Source organism: Mytilus edulis, chromosome 11, assembly GCF_963676685.1.
Source record: "Mytilus edulis chromosome 11, xbMytEdul2.2, whole genome shotgun sequence".
Classification (NCBI taxonomy): Eukaryota; Metazoa; Mollusca; class Bivalvia; order Mytilida; family Mytilidae; genus Mytilus; species Mytilus edulis.
In genome coordinates this window covers 66442330-66460987 of record NC_092354.1, presented here as the reverse complement: position 1 = coordinate 66460987, position 18658 = coordinate 66442330, and the positions used below count along the sequence as shown (strand labels likewise).

Genomic DNA, 18658 nt, shown 5'->3' with positions numbered 1-18658 from the left:
TTATTTAAAAAAAATAATATCGCAAATAATACACGATTTTAATATAATCAAACAGAGAAAAATAGTGTCAAATACACTTTCGTCCGATACGTTACTTACGTAAACCACGATTAAACATTTCCGCGGGAATTTTTTAAGTACGAGTTACACGATCAACATTTCAATGACATTATTAAAGTAAGTCTAAATTTAACGACAAGATCCACATTTATTTGTGTTACAATGTTTATAAAAAGTAATGTTGAATACTTCTAGAAAAAAAGACTTTGTATATCAAGAAAATAAATCTACAATTTTGCAGCATATATATTGTGGATTTTATAATGACGATTTAACACTACACATGTTTGGAAGATAGACGCGAAGTTGTCACTTATCGTCCAGTGGCCAATGTTTCATGAATGTTCAGGACTATTGGCAAAACGCAGTTATACGCTAAAATAACCGTTCCATTGCTCCGGTGTATCATATATACATATTTAGGGGGGGGGGCAATGAATATTATCAGGGGAGAGGCGATGATTTAAAAATTATGAAACGAGCACCAGCATATGGCATAGTATGAAGATCATTTTTTTTTTCTTCATTTCCATTTTATTATTTTGAGCGTTACAAATTTTAAATCAAGGTTTCCGAAGTATTTGTGTTTCTGTTGGGGAAGAAGACAATGTATTTGCTTTGACATTTTCTTTGGTTAAACAGTGCATCATTGTAATATTGAAGAGTGGGGGAGGGGCCGGTTTTTAGTCTTCTAGGGGCATTTTTTTCGTCTGACTTCTCTATATTTATAATATTTTGTAGTGTTGTCTCCTCCGAACTGTTGGTATCAATAATCATATTCTAACCTATCGTACGTCCCGAAATCCAAAATATATCTCAAGAAAAATCCAATTTAATAAGTGTCGTTGCATGCACGATAATTGTCCGAAGTTCCACGATTAAATATTTAAATATGTCAAAATAAAGGATCCCTAAAACGAGTCTTACGTATGATTCGTCAAGCATACGTACCTTTCGTCAATTTGTAAGAAAGCTCTTATAAAACGTCATAAGGACTTCAAAAAAAGTCGTTGTTCCACTTAAAAAAATGTTAAACATTGTAATAATAAACTTATCATTTCATTTCATGCGCTATGATATATAATTGACATACTAGCATGTAAGCCAAACATATATTAATTGTATTTTTTGTTCTAGTTTTGTTTCTGTACTTTTGTTTGTTTGGTTTTTCTTATTAATGTGATTTTGTTTTGTTTTTTTGTGGAGGTTTGGGGAAAGGGACTATTTGTTTTGTTTTGTTTTGTTTTGTTTTGTCTCCTTTTGTTTTTATTTTACCTTTTGTTGAACGTCAATTTTTGTGTGCAATTGATCTAATTTTTCAATTGTGTTGTTGAATTGTAGTTATCCGTTATGTACATGTAGATATAAGAAGACGTGGTATGAGCGCCAATGAGACAACTCTCCATCCAAGTTACAATTTATAAAATTTAACCTTTATAGGTCAAAGAACGGTCTTTAACACGGGGCCTTGGCTCACACCCAACAAAAAAAGCTATACAGGGCCCAGAAAAAAATACTGGTGTAACACCATTTAAATTGGAAAACCAACGGTGTAATCGATATAAAAAACAAGAAACAAGAAACACTTATAAATCACATCAACAAACGGCAACTTCTACGTGTAAACATCAGCTTCCTGACTTTGGATTTGCAGTGGGTAAATGTCTTATTTACAAAATTCTCCTTTTAATCAAATATCTTTCGATAAGTATTCCTGTCCGTCCTTCTTTCTTTCTTTCTTTCTGACGTGTTGTTTTATAAGTTTCTCATAGATTTTACATGTACTATTCCTTCTTATACAATGTCAATAACGTAACAATCCTATAAAAATGAACAGTTACACACAAAACTAAACACAAATATTTGAAAGGGAGAAAGCGATTTACATGTGTGTATCAAATGGGAGACAACTGAAACTTGCAAATCAGTTTTTGTTCAAAGTTCTTATTATCTCTCGTGGTATAACCGCAACATTTATTCTTAGACATTTAAATGCAATTAAAAAAAACTGACATACTAGTTACATGTATTTTTAATATTTTAGCACCCAATTATTCTATACTCTTTATTTCTCATGTTGATTTTCTCTGTTTTTTTTTGTTGTTGCCCATTATTCTCTACCATGTAAATCCAATTCAAACCATCATACCATGCATCACACTTGGGGTAATTATTGTTCGTGACTATTATAAAGGATACTGTAGACCAACTTATTTTCCGAAATACATGTACTTTATTTAGCGTTTAGTCCTTACCAGCCTTTTTTAACATAATCGGCACAATTCGTATTCCCGTTATTTTCTACTCGCGAAAGTGGCGAAAGTTAATCGCTTGCGAAAATAAGTAGGTTTACAGTATATGCCCTACTATAGGTTGATATCAGACAACTATATATGAAGGGATTAGATCAAAATATACCGATTACAGAAAAGAACAATGCCCAGAATACAGTTATCAAGTAATAGGCAACTTTCGAGTTCGATGCATTTCCATCAAAAACTCTGGTTTTAGTGAACGTCATTTGTGCGTTTAGAGGCGTCATCACTTCCATTACAATGTTGAGCGAGTGGTTGGAAAACTATAATTGTATATTGTACAAATCATTCGGCAAATTGAATTCTCAAAATTGACAATCAGCATTGCTGTCATTGGGGAATTGTCATTTAGTACCTACAGAACAACCATTATTTCTGCACAACGACGATCACTAAGACGCTTGATGAACGTAAATAGTGCAGGGATACAGGCGACCCCCACTACCTGGTAAATGACGTCATAAAGGCGCGTATAATTGACGAGTTTTTTTCCCCGGTGACGGATGGACTCGAAAGTGGTCTATTGTATAATGGCTATTTCTTATAAAAATAGGGAATAGCGAGCGAGAATTTTAAAGAATTCCAAAATGAAAGATCCCCAATCCAGACCCTTATACATGTGTACATATCTGTTGTTGTATAAGTATATGGGCTACGTCGTATAGAAATTGACCTTATGCAAATGTATAATTACAGCTGATACATTGTACCATATTTTCTTTACAAAGTCTGTAACTATTTGAAAATTGAGCTGATATGAAAAAACCTACAAAAAAGGACCAAAGTTCATAATCTATTTCGTATTTAAATGTTAGAAAATCAACTGTATTGTACATGTACATGTATATTAACAATTTCTATCCGACTTAGCTCTTATATTAATAAAATTTGCAATTATAGATAACGATAAACCAATCCCGTCAAAATTTTCGAAATATTAAAAACATCGCAAAAAATTTGCGATTTTTCAGTATAGTATATACAATTCTACTTACATGAAACTCTCTTGTAAAAGCAAGCCGCTTCGCAGTTATAGATGGTTAAAATATACACCAAGAAAACTAGTTTGATCATATTCCCCATACTGATACTTCTCTACTACAGCTATGAAAATTAAAAAGTTGTTTAAACCTTTCAATATGATCTTAACCTAAACGTATTTTCAAACTTATGAAAACACTTAAAATTCTAATACTTAATTATATGGTCACTAAGATAAAATTAGCTTTTGAAACAGTTTAAAACGGATGTAATTAGAAACATGAATACGTACTACAAGAACAAAGGGCGTATGTTGATTGTAAATATATAGAAATCGTTACTTATTTTAGAAGTTTTTCTATGTATTTTACTTGTAGTACCTGATTTTGTGCCTAATTTTGGTTTTATTTGTATGTATTTTCCACGTTCCAATTTGACATTTGATGACTGTTGTTGTTTTTATCTTAAGAGGGCACAGATGATATGCAACATGTTAGATGCTGTATGCCAGCTACATGCATTTCAGGTAATGTGGCACGATCTCACCACACCTTTGTTAATTTTTGTATGTATTTTTCTGCGTTCTGCGATGGACAGATAATGTGTATGTTAGATGCTGTATGTAAGCTACATGTATTTTAGGTAATGTGGCACGATTTTACCACGCCTTTGTTAACTCTAAAAATAAAAAGATATGTTGGATATCAAATATACTTTTTTGAATTAATAGAAAACACATCTCCGCTAAGTAATAGTGACTATCCAGTATATATTTGATGTCAGTTACATGGGAACCTTTCACATAGCAAGATATTTTTATCGAAAAATCTCTTTCACATCAAATAGTATAATTGAAGTAGTTCTTTGGTGTAGTTTGTATTACTGTTTTAACTATTTACTGTGGTTTTTTTTGTAGTTTATATGTTACTGTGCGAATTAAGAAAGATATCACGTAATTTTTACGATATGAACAAGCACCAAAAATACCGATCATTGGTGTTTTCGCAATGAGTTCCTTTCAAGTGAAAATGGGAGAGAAGGCGTCGTGCTTTCATACAATTTTATGACACAAATAATTTATAATATTTTGCTGCTGATGATTAAGCCAGGCTACCCTAACACTTTAATAACAACGCCAATATAGACGAAAGTTGTTTTTCCTCAATTGATCGTGATACTAGAAGCAATGTAAATATTTTTTATTAGTTTATACTAACAATTTTTTTACATTAATCATCCTGCTTTTTGTTTTGCCAAGTTGCTCATCCTGCCTGTTTCAAATCTCCTGTCCTGCCTTTTTCTTTAAACTTGATCCAAACCCCAACCCCTAATGAAATCAAATCAGAATCAAACTACCGAATCATTATATAAGTAGTCTAAGTCATCGGTACTAGAATGTAGGACGCAATGATTTTATATTACCAGATTCATTCATCGGTATTATAATGTATGACGCAATGATTTTATATTACCAGATTCCACTAGTAACCCGAATTTAACTTGAACGGACAAAAACGTGTTAACGCTATTTAAATGAGATTGATCGTTATTTGATAAAGATTGACAAAAATTAAAAATTATATTTAATTCATATCAATTCATATCAATTCATTTTAACGCCAGTCAAATAGATTTCTCTGCGGTGAATCAATTGAAATCAAGTTGCTGGTTAGTTGCGTTAAACTAATAGGCCACGCCCCCGTTAAACTATTTCAAACATGCATTAATTCGTTTTAAACATGGATGAGACCCGAGCTTTTTACAGGTAAATCACCCAAGCAAAACGACCTCGATGTATCTATCGTTTTTTTTTTCAAACTTTAAATGCGTATAGTCTTATTAAAGTCACATGCTTCACAATTTAAAACGTTGAAACGAATGAATAATACACGTATCATGTTCATATGTAAGGAATTAAAATAAAAACATTAAAATATATATGCACACGCGGTTTAAAAATGCAAAACTTGTGAATCTGTTGAAAAAAAATAGTTAAATATATAACATGATGGTTTTCTATATTGTACTCGTATTCAAATGTAGACACGGGAAACTATGTACACAAAAATTATTTATTGTGTACACAATTTAAATCGATGTATTTCAAATTTTCGGCATTGACTGTAAAAAGTGCTTTTAAAAGTCCTTTATGAGTAAAATACAGAATTAAAAATAACTCTACCTTTTTTTATATTTCTTTATTTTAGAGGTAAGCTTCTGGCCAAGTGTCACTGATTCTGTCGCAAATCATTTACTTCAATAACCAATCAATTGTATTCTGAAAGAAGTTGATTTGTTTTCTGTACGAATACATTAAAAATATTTCTCACTGAACGTTATGTTTGCAATCGATGTTCAAATACAAATCTACAGTATCTATATGAAAGAGACTTAATAATATATTTTTTTTAATTATTATTCTACACATGCATATTTGAAGGATCGAAATAATCAGTTCTACAAATGGGTGTTATTTTTAAAGACTTGAAACTTTACAATTATCAAGTGAATCCATGAAATTTTTATCGACGCACCAAACTTTCATCGTGCATAGCTCATTTTCCGATTTAACGATCTTCTTACTTGTTCATTACATTCTAAAATTAAAATCCTTCACAAATTGCAAAAACTTGTATTCTCCGGTTAGACTGCGCAAAAGATAAATCTTGCTTTGTTTGTGTATACACAATGTTTTGAAGGCCGATATCCAGTTTGGCTAAAAAAGAATTAATTTGCACCACAAGTTAATTACGCGAATTCTTTTTTTGCATAACTTTATCATAAAAACTGCAACATTCATTAGCGCCAATAAAACAATCATTTAATTGTGCAAATATTATAGACTTCTTTTCAAATGTTTCTTCTTAGTGAACTGAGGAGGTCCTTTTAGGTATTTTCATGTAGGTACAGAAATCGCAAACTGAAAGGGCCTCCTTAGTGCACTTAGACTGACAAAAAAAGTGCACTATGGACCTGATGGAAAGATAGAATTGACACAAAAAAACATAGCATACGGAAGGAGAAGTACATAATTTTGAATTTTAGTAATTATAAAGTTATTCAACAGTTGAAGTAGGTATTCTAATGTTACATGTACGTGTAAATAGGTTAATAGTTTCGAGATAAATATGACACAATTAATAAAATTGAGAATGGAAATGGGGATGTGTCAAGTTTCATTTATTGGCGCAATTCATATAATAAAAAAAAGAGATGAGCGCGATTCAAAACTTTACAATATGACAAGTTACACCTAACCGTTTTGACAAATCAGTAAATTCTTCGCCCGGGGATATACACCTGCCAGTAATCTACCTTCAGTAACTTTAAAATACCCAGCCGTGTCATTTCCGTATATTGTACATGTAGATAGCAAGTGTGATACATGTATATACACCAGAAATACCCATTCAAGTGATTTTTAATTTCAGAAGAACTCCATATCGGGTACATACACATAAAATTACAATAATATGAAAAAATGTATTAATAAGTTCAAATGTTGTTTTGGTAAATGCACCTAGGTATGTATTTGTAAACTTATGTTAATTCGTTATTTCATGTCTCTTTCTTTTTTTTTGCTTCAATTAATTTTTTGTATCTTAAAGACTTATTCGTAAATCGAAAAAAACTCACAAATCTGAATAGAATCATATGGCAATGAACATGTTGAATGATTTCTCTAACTCAAAACTAGTTATACATGTACATGTAGATGCCTCTGAAATTATATTTTTCTCGTTGGGTTGCTTGTTAATTAATTGACGTTTACGATATATTCTTATGTTCAGTATTTGTGAAAACCGCTCATTTATCAATTTTACAAGAAATATTATAATACTTGTAAGTCATGAACATTGAAGTTTAACTTTCTATCATTTTTTCGTATACGCACAAACATACAATAAAATGAAACACTTTAAATCGGTTTAAATTATGCAATGCATTTTGAAAATGTAGTTTTGAAAAACCGGATATTTTTGATTCATACTTTTTCTATCCCTTTTCTTAAAAATTAGGACACGTGTCACTGGTTAATATAGAATACAATTAACGGTACCAATTTTCTTGCACTAGATGCGCATTTCGAAAATACATGTCTCTTCAGTGATGCTCGAGGCCAAAATATATGAAATCAAAAGCAAATTTAATATAAAAGACGAAGAGCTATAATCCAAAAGGTCCAAAAGTATAGCCAAATTCGTGAAAGGAATACTAGTGAACCATGAATAATCCCAAACAACAAATTTGTGATTCAATTTGGTTTGTCACACTTGCTTATATTATCAATATTATGTATTGTTTTCGGCTGAGACGACTACATGTATAAAATTTATAGTAGCCTCAGTTTTCGGCAATATTGAAACAAATTGAATATCCTTTGAATTGCTTCTTAAGTTATTTTAATATATATACTGAGCCAAAAAAGTTTAGCAACAAAATTGTGAAATTTTGTTTTATTACAAAATCATAAAATTTAAACATATAATTCTAATAACACAAAAATGGAATTGTGATATGTCAGAAGCAACATGAATGTTTATCACTCACATTAATTAGGATTTTCTTTGTATGGGGCGCGGGAGGCTCAAAATGCTTAAATGAGTATAGTGTTTCTCAAAATCAATTTCTCAGCCATGCCCTTAGTGCACCAATGAAGGATTGACAGGAACACCAGCAACTTCCCTTAGTCAATGCAGTACTTTTTTAGCCGAAAAAAACTTGTCACGTGTTGACGTAAAGCGAAGGAAGTGCTCCTCCCTTCACGATAGTTTTTTCTTGTCTACGAGATATCGACCTATCCTATGCAGTTGTAATTTGTCGATATCTGTTTGTTAGTCTCTGAACTGTTGCCTAGTGCACATTAAATCGAGCCATGATGTCAACAACCCTCATTCCAACAAAAAAAAAATTATAAAAAAAAAGTGTTGCTAAACCTTTTTGGCTCAGTATATATACGGAAAAACAAGGTGGATATTTAATCATCGGCTCTCGTGAAGTTTTCTTGTAGGTTAAAAGAAGGGGACAGTATACCTCTAAGTAATAAAACTTTAAGATTTGTATTCTTTAAATTGTATAACGTCTTAGTCTGGCTTTCTCTTCAATTTTTAGATTATATTCAGAATCACGTTTTTATGCCAGATCTTTTATCATTTGTTAAATCAAAGACATGTAGTAGATGTATTTTTTTTAGACCAAAAAAACTATCATACGGTATTCCACATGTACGGTGAATTAAATTATTGACAAGCATACCACATCTTCTTATATTCATTCGTTATTTGATGAAGATCTTCAACAAGCCTTAAAGGGATAATTCGCGATTTTTCACTTTAAATATATGATTTTGAAAATGAACTTATTAATAACTATACACTTTTTAATTCTAAATAATTATGTTTATCCAGAGACATATAATTGTATTATATGTCTCTGGAACAAGCATGTGCATACAATAATGCATGTATGTATACGCATGAGGTTCTCGCTACATTAAAGACCCGTAATTTAGGCCTTCCTCTTTTGTCTGCTCTATAGTCGGGTTTTTGTCTCTTTTACACATTCCTCATTTTCATTCTCAATTTTTGGTAATATACGACGGTATATTGTTCCTGTATCAAATACCATGTACATGTACATATATGAGGCTATGAAAGTAAGTTTACAGAAATAAAGATGATAGTGGAATAAGCACTTTAAATTACAGAATAAAGAGATGAAAATATAAAGAATAGATTAAATGATTCATGATTGCTTAACGCCCAGTTACAAATATTACACTCTACCCCTCCATCTTTTTGTCCATCCTATTTAAAATGATTCTTATAGGATCTGAGTTGGGGGGGGGATGTTTTTCTGTAAACATTTAATTTTCACCCCTTTTTTTCTAATCTTCAAAAAATAAGTCTATTCTTTAAAAGTAAATTTGTACGCATTATTCTCTAATTTTTCCCCAGTTTTCTTTAATCTTTAAAAAAAAAAGTATAAATCATTCTTTTAAATGAATGAGAACGGTGATTTCCAAACAACAGCAAGGCTTTCATTTGTTACTCAACAATGACGTGTTGGTGTGTATTGTTCTGCATGATTTAAGTGCTAGTTCTATGAAGTAACAAGTCCAAGTTTTCATCAGTTCTTTCCAGTGATTTTGACTACACATAACATTGCATAAGAAGATGCCAATGAGACAACTCTTCGAAGAGACCAAATGACACAGAAATTAACAACTATAGGTCACTGTACAGCATGCAACAATGAGCTAAAGCCAACCGCATAGTCAGATACAAACAGGGGCGGATTCAGGCTTTTTGAAAGAGGGGCTGTAGTTTTGTAACGAGGGGAGCGAGGCGAAATTTTTTTTTGCCCCTTTTTAGGACTTAAAACATAAAATAAGTGAAATATGCACTTTTTAAACGGTTCCTGGCGTGGGGCATGCATATTTTGTAGTTGCTGGTAAGGTGTAAGGGTTGGACATTTTAGATGCTGCATCTCCCTATTAATTCACGAAGTCTAGTCTGATTAATCATTTAAAAAAAAGTCCAAGCAAAAGGGGAGGTGTACGCCCTCTACGCCCCCTCTGGATCCGCCACTGAATTTAAAGTCCGAGTAGAAGTATCGGAAACCAGTTTATATTGACTGAATCCTATAGTCTGTTACCACGAAACCAAAATACCAAGTTTGTTTTCACTTTTATCATATTTTTACAATGATAACTTTGATAATTTTCTTTAAATTTTACCAGATCGATAATGTTTAGCATTTTCTTTTATTAATCATTCAATAAAATTCAGGTATCTTTTAGCGTTTTCTTTTATTGATCATTCAATGTTCATTATATTTTTAGACCACACATTTCTCTAATCTTTATTTTTTATGCCCATTATTCTCTAATCTTCATTTTTCAAGGGCATTATTCTCTAATCATTGAACCCCATCCAAACCCTCTTTTTTTTTATTATGTTGTACATGTACTGTTATACCACTGATCGAGACTAGGGTGAGGATAGGGAGCCCGCTAACAATTTAAACCTCGCCACATTATTTATGTATGCGCCTGTCCCAAGTCAGGAGCCTGCAATTCAGTAGTTGTCGTTTGTTTATGTTTTACATATTTATTTTTCATTCATTTTTTTTATTATATAAATAAGGCGGTTCGTTTTCTTGTTTGAATTGTTTTACATTGTCATATCAGGGCCTTTTATAGCTGACCATGCGGTATGGGCATTACTCATTGTTGAAGGCCGTACGGTGATCTATATTTGTTAATGTCTCTGTCATTTTGGTCTCTTGTGGACTGTTGTCTAATTGGAAATCATACCACATCTTCTTTTGTATATTCCTGTCCTTTTAAAATGCCCATTATAGACATATAATAATACATTAGGCTTAACATTTCAATTTATAAATATCAAATAGCGAAAAATTTATATATTTATTCAATAACGACAATGTTGCTGCAATAGATGCCAAAAACATCAACAATATTTTATTGAAAAGAAACGGCATTTTATTTCACTTGTTCTTAAATAAAAAGATGTTTCATTTCATTTGTTATATACGGACACTGTAAATTTTGAATGTAAATGAGTAAAAATTTGTTTATATTTATATATTGTGTCTTATACGCGTCTCATTTATCTTTTTAAAGATTGATGCACACAATGCAAATGTTTAAATGTTTTGTTTAGTTCTGTGATTCTCATTTTATGTTTGTATGTGGTGAGACTTTAAAAAATAATAATAATGATAAAATATTGAATCTAAAAATATTCAGAAACTATTAACTTTTCTTAAATTTATACTTGAGTCAGAAAATTAAAACCAGCAGTGTCAAACATGTTTAACACTCAGCGGGCATTCGATATCATTGACATACTATATAGCACTAATCGCAATATGTATACATGTACATATATTTTGGGCATCTTATCAGTAATCTCTCTATTGAAGATGTTGAAATATATGTGTTATAATTATTCGCTTATTAGGCAAATTCATATTCTACAAAGATATTTTCAATCATTTTAGTTTTGATAAATACCATTACAAATAACTAATTTTGTCTAGTTTCCTGTGTGAGGATATTTGATTGATAAAATTCAATAAACAATTTAAGGTTGTCGGGTAAATGTGGATTACGGATTAAGATGTTAGATGTCAAACTTGAATTAACAAACTAAGGTGAATTTAACCCGAATATGTAGTTTCTCTTCAACAGTGTTTTAATTCCAATTTCCTTATTTTCATTTAAACTAAATTAATTAGAATGAAAGAAAGATTCGAAACTAAAGATAGTCACAATTAAAAATATGTATTTTGAAAAAAAGACAAAAACCGCCAGATCATATCTGATTTAAATCCAGGGTCCGTATATGCATCTTCTGACTTCAGACTCAGACTTCTCTTGAACTGAATCTTAATGTGCGTATTGTTATGCGTTTACTTTTCTACATTGGCTAGAGGTATAGGGGGTGGTTGAGATCATAAACATGTTTGCGCCTGTTCCAAGTCAGGAGTCTCTGGCCTTTGTTAGTCTTGTATTATTTTAATTTTGGTTTCTTGTGTACAATTTGGAAATTAGTATGGCGTTCATTATCACTGGACTATATATATATAGTATATATTTGTTAAGGGGCCAACTGAAGGACGCCTCCGGGTGCGGGAATTTCTCGCTACATTGAAGACCTGTTGGTGACCTTCTGCTCAGTGTTGGTTTTTTTCTTTGGTCGGGTTGTTGTCTCTTTGACACATTCCTCATTTTCCATTCTCAATTTTACAATGGTACGTAAATTAAGATTTTATTCGAAAAGACGGATTTTTCTACATGTTCTACATGTACCAAAAAAAATGTACAACTATTGAATATTATAAATGTTTAATGATGATACATGTCCAGATCTAGATCGAACTGCTTTGCTTCGTCGAAAGTACGAATATAGAAAAATCACAGATTTATATTACAACTAGAAAGTCCTCGAACAGTTGAAGAAATCATCAGAATTTGTTTATTGTAAGTTATTTTGTACATGTATAACTATAATGCGAACCCGAAGTTGTGAAATCGCAACTAAGCGTACTTTGGAAAAGCGACGGTTCTATGAAAACCTATTGTCAAGTTCAAGTTCTGTTTCGACATCATTGTAATATATGTCACTGAACGTTAAAATTCAATCCTTTATTTCGTCTTCGTCTTCGTCAAATAGTGCTGTTGGTTTCTTTTTATTATTATTACATACTAGTATACATGAATACACCACAAGTTATTCCTATGTAATCTCATTTAGATATTTAGTAGTTTAAACATATTTTATTGTTCTAGACAAATGGATTAGAAATTTAGTGCATGCAAAGTAAATTTTAAAGATGACAATGATTGCAGTATCTGTGTAAATCTACTTCTCAATCACGCTTCATGAAGATATTACAGAATATTCAAGATTTACAACTTTTCGTGAATATGATTGCCAATGGAATAAACCATGCAGCAGATTTCAAAATAACCATATTAATTTGTGTCTGAATTATAACAACTGAAACTGTAATTCTGCTGTAGTGCACCTTTAGAACTTGTATTTCAGATAATTTGACCACGTGACAAGAAATTATACAATAAACATTGGTCACGCACGATAGGTTCTGATGTAAGACACGTACCGTTACAATACCCAGTTTACACGCATCAGCGCACACAGGTTTCTCGAATGGGGCAGTTGATTGGAGGAAAGTTACCAAAAACCACGCCTACCTTTACCTATTATCCAATCAAACGCCTTTGACATAAACATAAATAATACATGAGTAATATTACAGAGATTTTGAAAAAAGTTGAGACTCTAAATTCTAACTTGAAATTATAAATTTATGCTCGTAATGCATTTTCGCAATTTACAATAAATGTTATACATACTTTCACCTATCTAGTGAGGAAAAAATAGAAATTAAAAAAAATTGCAATTTACAACTATTTCGAATTATAGTGCACAGCAAGGACGTATATTTGTTTTCCGTCCTTGTGCACAGTTTGTGATAAATGGGTGTCAAAATGTATTAAACAGAAACCCAAAGACCAGTTTCAAGAAGAATTCTTTGCTTTTATGCAGAATCGCATAAAACATAATGCTGTCATATTTTCAAAAAGAATTATCAATTAGAAAACTCCTTTTTACATTTCTAAATTCATATATTACGCAGATATAGATGTGGTAGTTGCCGATTGAGTCCAGAAGGTTTCAGGATTTACACAGAGAAGACAGAATATGTCGTCTCTGTGACACAAACAACATTGATGATGAGTACCATTACATTATGAATTGTAGAACATATAAACTATAGAAAAAGAAGGAAATGTTTAAGGAACTACTGTTAGTCAAACCCTTATATCTTTAAAGCTGATCAACAGTTAAACTCATCAAATATTGTAATATTAGAAAAACTATGTAAAAGTTATAAATGTGAAAGTCAGTCCTCCAAGCTAATTTAATTGTATCGTTTACACATGCATGTACTAATTTTACCTTATAGTTATGTGTATGTATGTTCTTGACAACTAATAATTGAAGTTTTATGAGAAATAAAGTATTCGTATTCCTTTAAACATGTAAACCATAAATTGCAGTACACGAAGACAGCCTACGGGTAAAGTACAAGTGAATATATCACAAAAAGATTATATTTAATCCTCATCCGTACGCGTCCTTGTAAATGCCGAAAACTCTGGATTTTCTTTGAAAATTACCTGAGAGGTTATAAAAGATCTAGAAAAGACCAAAAATGAATTGAAATAAAAGATTTTTGTGAAGACGAGTTACAACATTGCATAAGCATGATTAGGAAATTTGAACAAAAAAAGTTCGTGCTCATCTTTGTAGTGGCGAAAAACACGCATATCGAGTTACGTAGACGAAAAAGAATAATTACATTCATAATAATTATGATGTAAATTCACGAAATTAAAAGGTTATAATTAGAAAACAATCAAAAACACGATTCGTCATTCCCCATGTATAATTATAGATTAAAACAAAATTATAATTTTAATTCTGAAATTCAAAAGGCATGATACGTGACAGTTCAGCGAACACTATTACATGAAATGCACGATGATATTGACCGAAAACAAAGGTGAAAGATTCAAATTGTAAAATCATTCGCTGAACGGTAGAATTTCTATCAATCATTCAACGATATAAAAAGACTTTTGAGTGTAAAAGTATGATAGAAATACTTTTAATTTATTGAAATGCCTGTTATATTGTTCCAGTCATTGGTTACTAGTGCATGATTGTCAGTCCATTTCGATATTTCATAGCACTTTTACAAATTCTGAAAAAAAAAAGAAAAGAAAAAACTAATATTCCCATGGGGAAAATATATCTTCCCATGAGAAGAAAACTGTCCCGCAAAGTGTTCAACTCCCACAAAAGGAAATCTAACCAACTAAGAAATGCATAATCATCTGTAGATTGATTTTTATATATGAAACGATGTGTATTGATTTTACTTGGTTCAATGTTCAGTGGCAAGTATTTTATATATGCGCAGGTCCTGAGACAGATAATCAAATTATCAGATTGCGGGATGACGGACAGGAAGACTCCAAACGTAACAGTGTGAACTAGCTGTTAGAAACTTAAGTACTCTCAGATTATTTCATCGTTGAAGACCCTCTAGCGACTATAAAGATGAACAGGAATACAAACGCTGACCATTGATAATTTGTATTTTTGTTAAGCTCTGACTTTGTGTTCGATTAGGTCCCGTGTATGTTTACCCCATATTCCTTTATTTTCTATAAAGGCGTCTGTCTTGACAGTAAGTTGACACGACTTAATCATGTTAATACTAGTTAAACCCTTAAATGTAAGACACCAGATGGAAATACTCAAAAAGGACAGCCAGTTTGATTCTCTTTAATGTTAGAGTTCAAATCTTCATGAAGAAACGACTATATGTTTTCTGTATTCAGCATAGAATAATATCTTCTAAACTATATTTTTTCGCACAATGTCTGGATATTGGTGGACATGCATTATTGCGAAACCAGACATTTACAAATGAAAATTAACACTTAGACTATAGACATTTAGTAGGGAAGTAAATGAACAAAAGACAAGTAATTCAGAAACATAAAATTGAGAATGGAAATAGGGAATGCATGGATCACGCAAAATTAAGCAGGGGCGACATCGGAGTAATGGGAGTTTGCTTCTTGCAAGACATTCGCCGTGAAAACAATTTGATATGAAGACAAGCCTTTGTACTGTGACTTTGTTTTAAAATTTCAAACATGAGGCTGTTACGGCCCTGGTCAATGTTTTTAAGCAATTATACATAGTTTCCTTTCATTTTATTGTTGGCTTTCTGAAATAAATGTTTACATATTATAGACTATCATGATCCTTTTTTTTCAATTTCAGTTAAACACTATGTCTGATTTGCTTTTTCAGAAACTTTAGCATGTTTAAATGTCTTTTTCTTTTTCTTCATCTTTTTGAAACCCTAGTTTTGTATTACCACTGACCAGTTCAGTAAAAAAACAGCTGCTTCATGTTTGTATAAATGTGTTTGTAACCTTTCCAACATGCTATTATTTTCCGTTATTTTTTATTCCGTGTCTATAGATAGTCTTGATCGGAGAGTCAAGATTTATTTTGTCTGTTGGTTGCTTGGCTAGCGTAAGCTAATCGATTTACCTCACATTTTGAAGTTGGATGGAGATTGTTTTTAAATAAATGCCGTACCTTTGTACTTTGGTTTCCTGTCGGTTTTTTCTCAATTTTAAATTGGGAAGTTTAATCATTTGTTTTGCATGATTATTAATTTTGACTTGCAAATGAACAATTAATAAATCTAGTCCCATGTGTGCTAGCGAAATGTCTTTAGTGTAATCTCGGAGTGTAATTTTTGTTTCAACTTTTACGTTTGCTTCAGCACAACCTAAAACACGAAAACTTTCCTTGTCTTGTAAGAATGAGATTCGTTACTTCAAACAAAAATCGCTTTTATCTTTTTTTTTTTTTTTGCAGTAAAAGACCGGTTTCTTAAAAAAAACTTTCACACAATCGACTAAACGAAGTATAAGCTTCGGGAAGGTCGAGGATTATAACATATTTTTCGTAATTTTGCAAAAATCGAAAATTTACGGTAATTAATGGTCGAATTGAAGCTTAATACCTACCAAAAAATCTCAATGAGCGAAAAGACTTTCATTTTAGTCATCTCTGGTGTATTTATGATGGCTTGGTTTGAAGCGAGAACAGACGAACTATGCTTACTAGTGTTGCATAAAAAACATGAGGATATGGTTTGTCCTTTATGAATCTATATTGCAAATTTGACTCATATAAGGATAATGTTTGTCTCATAGAAAAATCGGTAGTTTTAACCGATAATTTATTTTTCGAATTTTATCGGATATAGTAGTTATTTGGAAAAATACAAACCGTATAATTAATTATTAAAGTTTCGTATGCATCATAAATCAACCGGCTCCGGCAACTTTTGACTTGTTCTAATATCAATAGTAATGATTTTCAGCGGAGAAAAAGATAGATATTTTGGTCGTGGTTGAAAGAATCGTAAAAGTGTTATTTTTCTAAATTCTGTTTGTTTAATCGGACAAAGTAGAGTCTTAATTTGATTTTTTTTTGCCGAACTGGACTCTATATTGTGTATTGAATTGAAAGTTTGCAAACGTTCCGACCAATGAAATTCATTTTAATATGTAACGCGAACTTCAACGAGAGCACCTAGATGAAATATTTTATCTATACTACAATCAGTTTTAACTTAGAAATTTCCGCTCAAATATATAGGAAATAAAATTATATGAAAACAACAATGCAGAATGTTTCTTTTCCATTTTTTTTAACAATGTTTATGTTCATTTCAATTTGGTAAGTAGACTTATATTTAATGCCCAAAACGTAAATATATGTTTTCTTTTAAAACATTAAAAAACGTGAGAGTATGCCGATAAATAGCCAGTCTAGGTCGTTAAACTTAAATCAACTTACCCATCGTTATCGCAGACTAAAATTTATCTCATATATATATTTTCATTTATTACAAGTACGTCAGGGTGCATGACAGCACAATAATCTTTTTACAGAATCGTAAGAACAATATTTTTGTTTGATATTTGCTTCTCTTCCACAATTAACGCCCGATTTGGCCAGTGACCGGTATTACAATTTAACACAGTTTTAAAAGTTCAGTGGGCTGCTACTTCATTTATAATTTTGGGTATGACTTTCTGTTTATCATATTCAACATACGTCAACATTGTCTTCATCAATTTTATTATTCAACTCATCAAAACCTTGTTTTTCATTACAAGCTTTTCCGTATATCAATATACGGCAAGAGAATGAATATTTGTTGCTTACCGGAAATATAAGATACATCGATTTAAATTATGTACACAATAAATAATTGCTGTGTAGTTTCCATGTCTACATTTGATTTACGAGTACAATATAGTAAACATAAAAAGAGAAAAGAGAAACGGTAAATATACAGGAATACATAAAGTTTCGTAAATAGTTGCAAAGGACCACATGTAACTTACATGCCATGAGGTTTCATAGCATTCAGTAATTTTTGAAACGCACATATATATGTGCGATAAAGATCTAGTGCATTTGAGCAAATTAAATTTATGTTATCCATCTAACTATTTTATTTTCAACAGATTCCCTAGTTTGACATTTTTAAACCACGCGTGCATATATATTTTAATGTTTTTATTTAAATGCCTTATATATGAAAATGTCACGTGTATTATACGTTCGTTTAATTAAATTGTGGAGCATGTGACTTAATAAGACTACGCATTTAAAGTTTGAAACAAAAAACGATAGATACATCGAGGTCGTTTTGCTTGGGTGATTTACCTGTAAAAAGCTCGGGTCTCATCCATGTTTAAAACGAATTAATGGATGTTTGAAATAGTTTAACGGGGGCGTGGCCTATTAGTTTAACGCAACTAACCAGCAACTTGATTTCAATTGATTCACCGCAGAGAAATCTATTTGACTGGCGTTAAAATGAATTGATATGAATTGATATGAATTAAATATAATTTTTAATTTTTGTCAATCTTTATCAATAAACGATCAATCTCATTTAAATAGCGTTAACACGTTTTTGTCCGTTCAAGTTAAATTCGGGTTACTAGTGTTCGTTCATCGGCATTAGAATGTAGGACGCAATGATTTTATATTACAAGATTCATTCATCGGTATTAGAATGTATGCCGTAATGACTTTATATTACCAGATTCATTCATCGGTATTATAATG

The 18658-nt window shown here is 31.4% G+C and overlaps 1 protein-coding gene across 1 annotated transcript in view; it reads right to left on the bottom strand.

Moving 5' to 3' along the window:
• The window catches only part of LOC139496111 (uncharacterized), a 198761-nt gene that overhangs the window by 54787 nt on the left and 125316 nt on the right, over positions 1-18658 (bottom strand). The window lies entirely within an intron of this gene.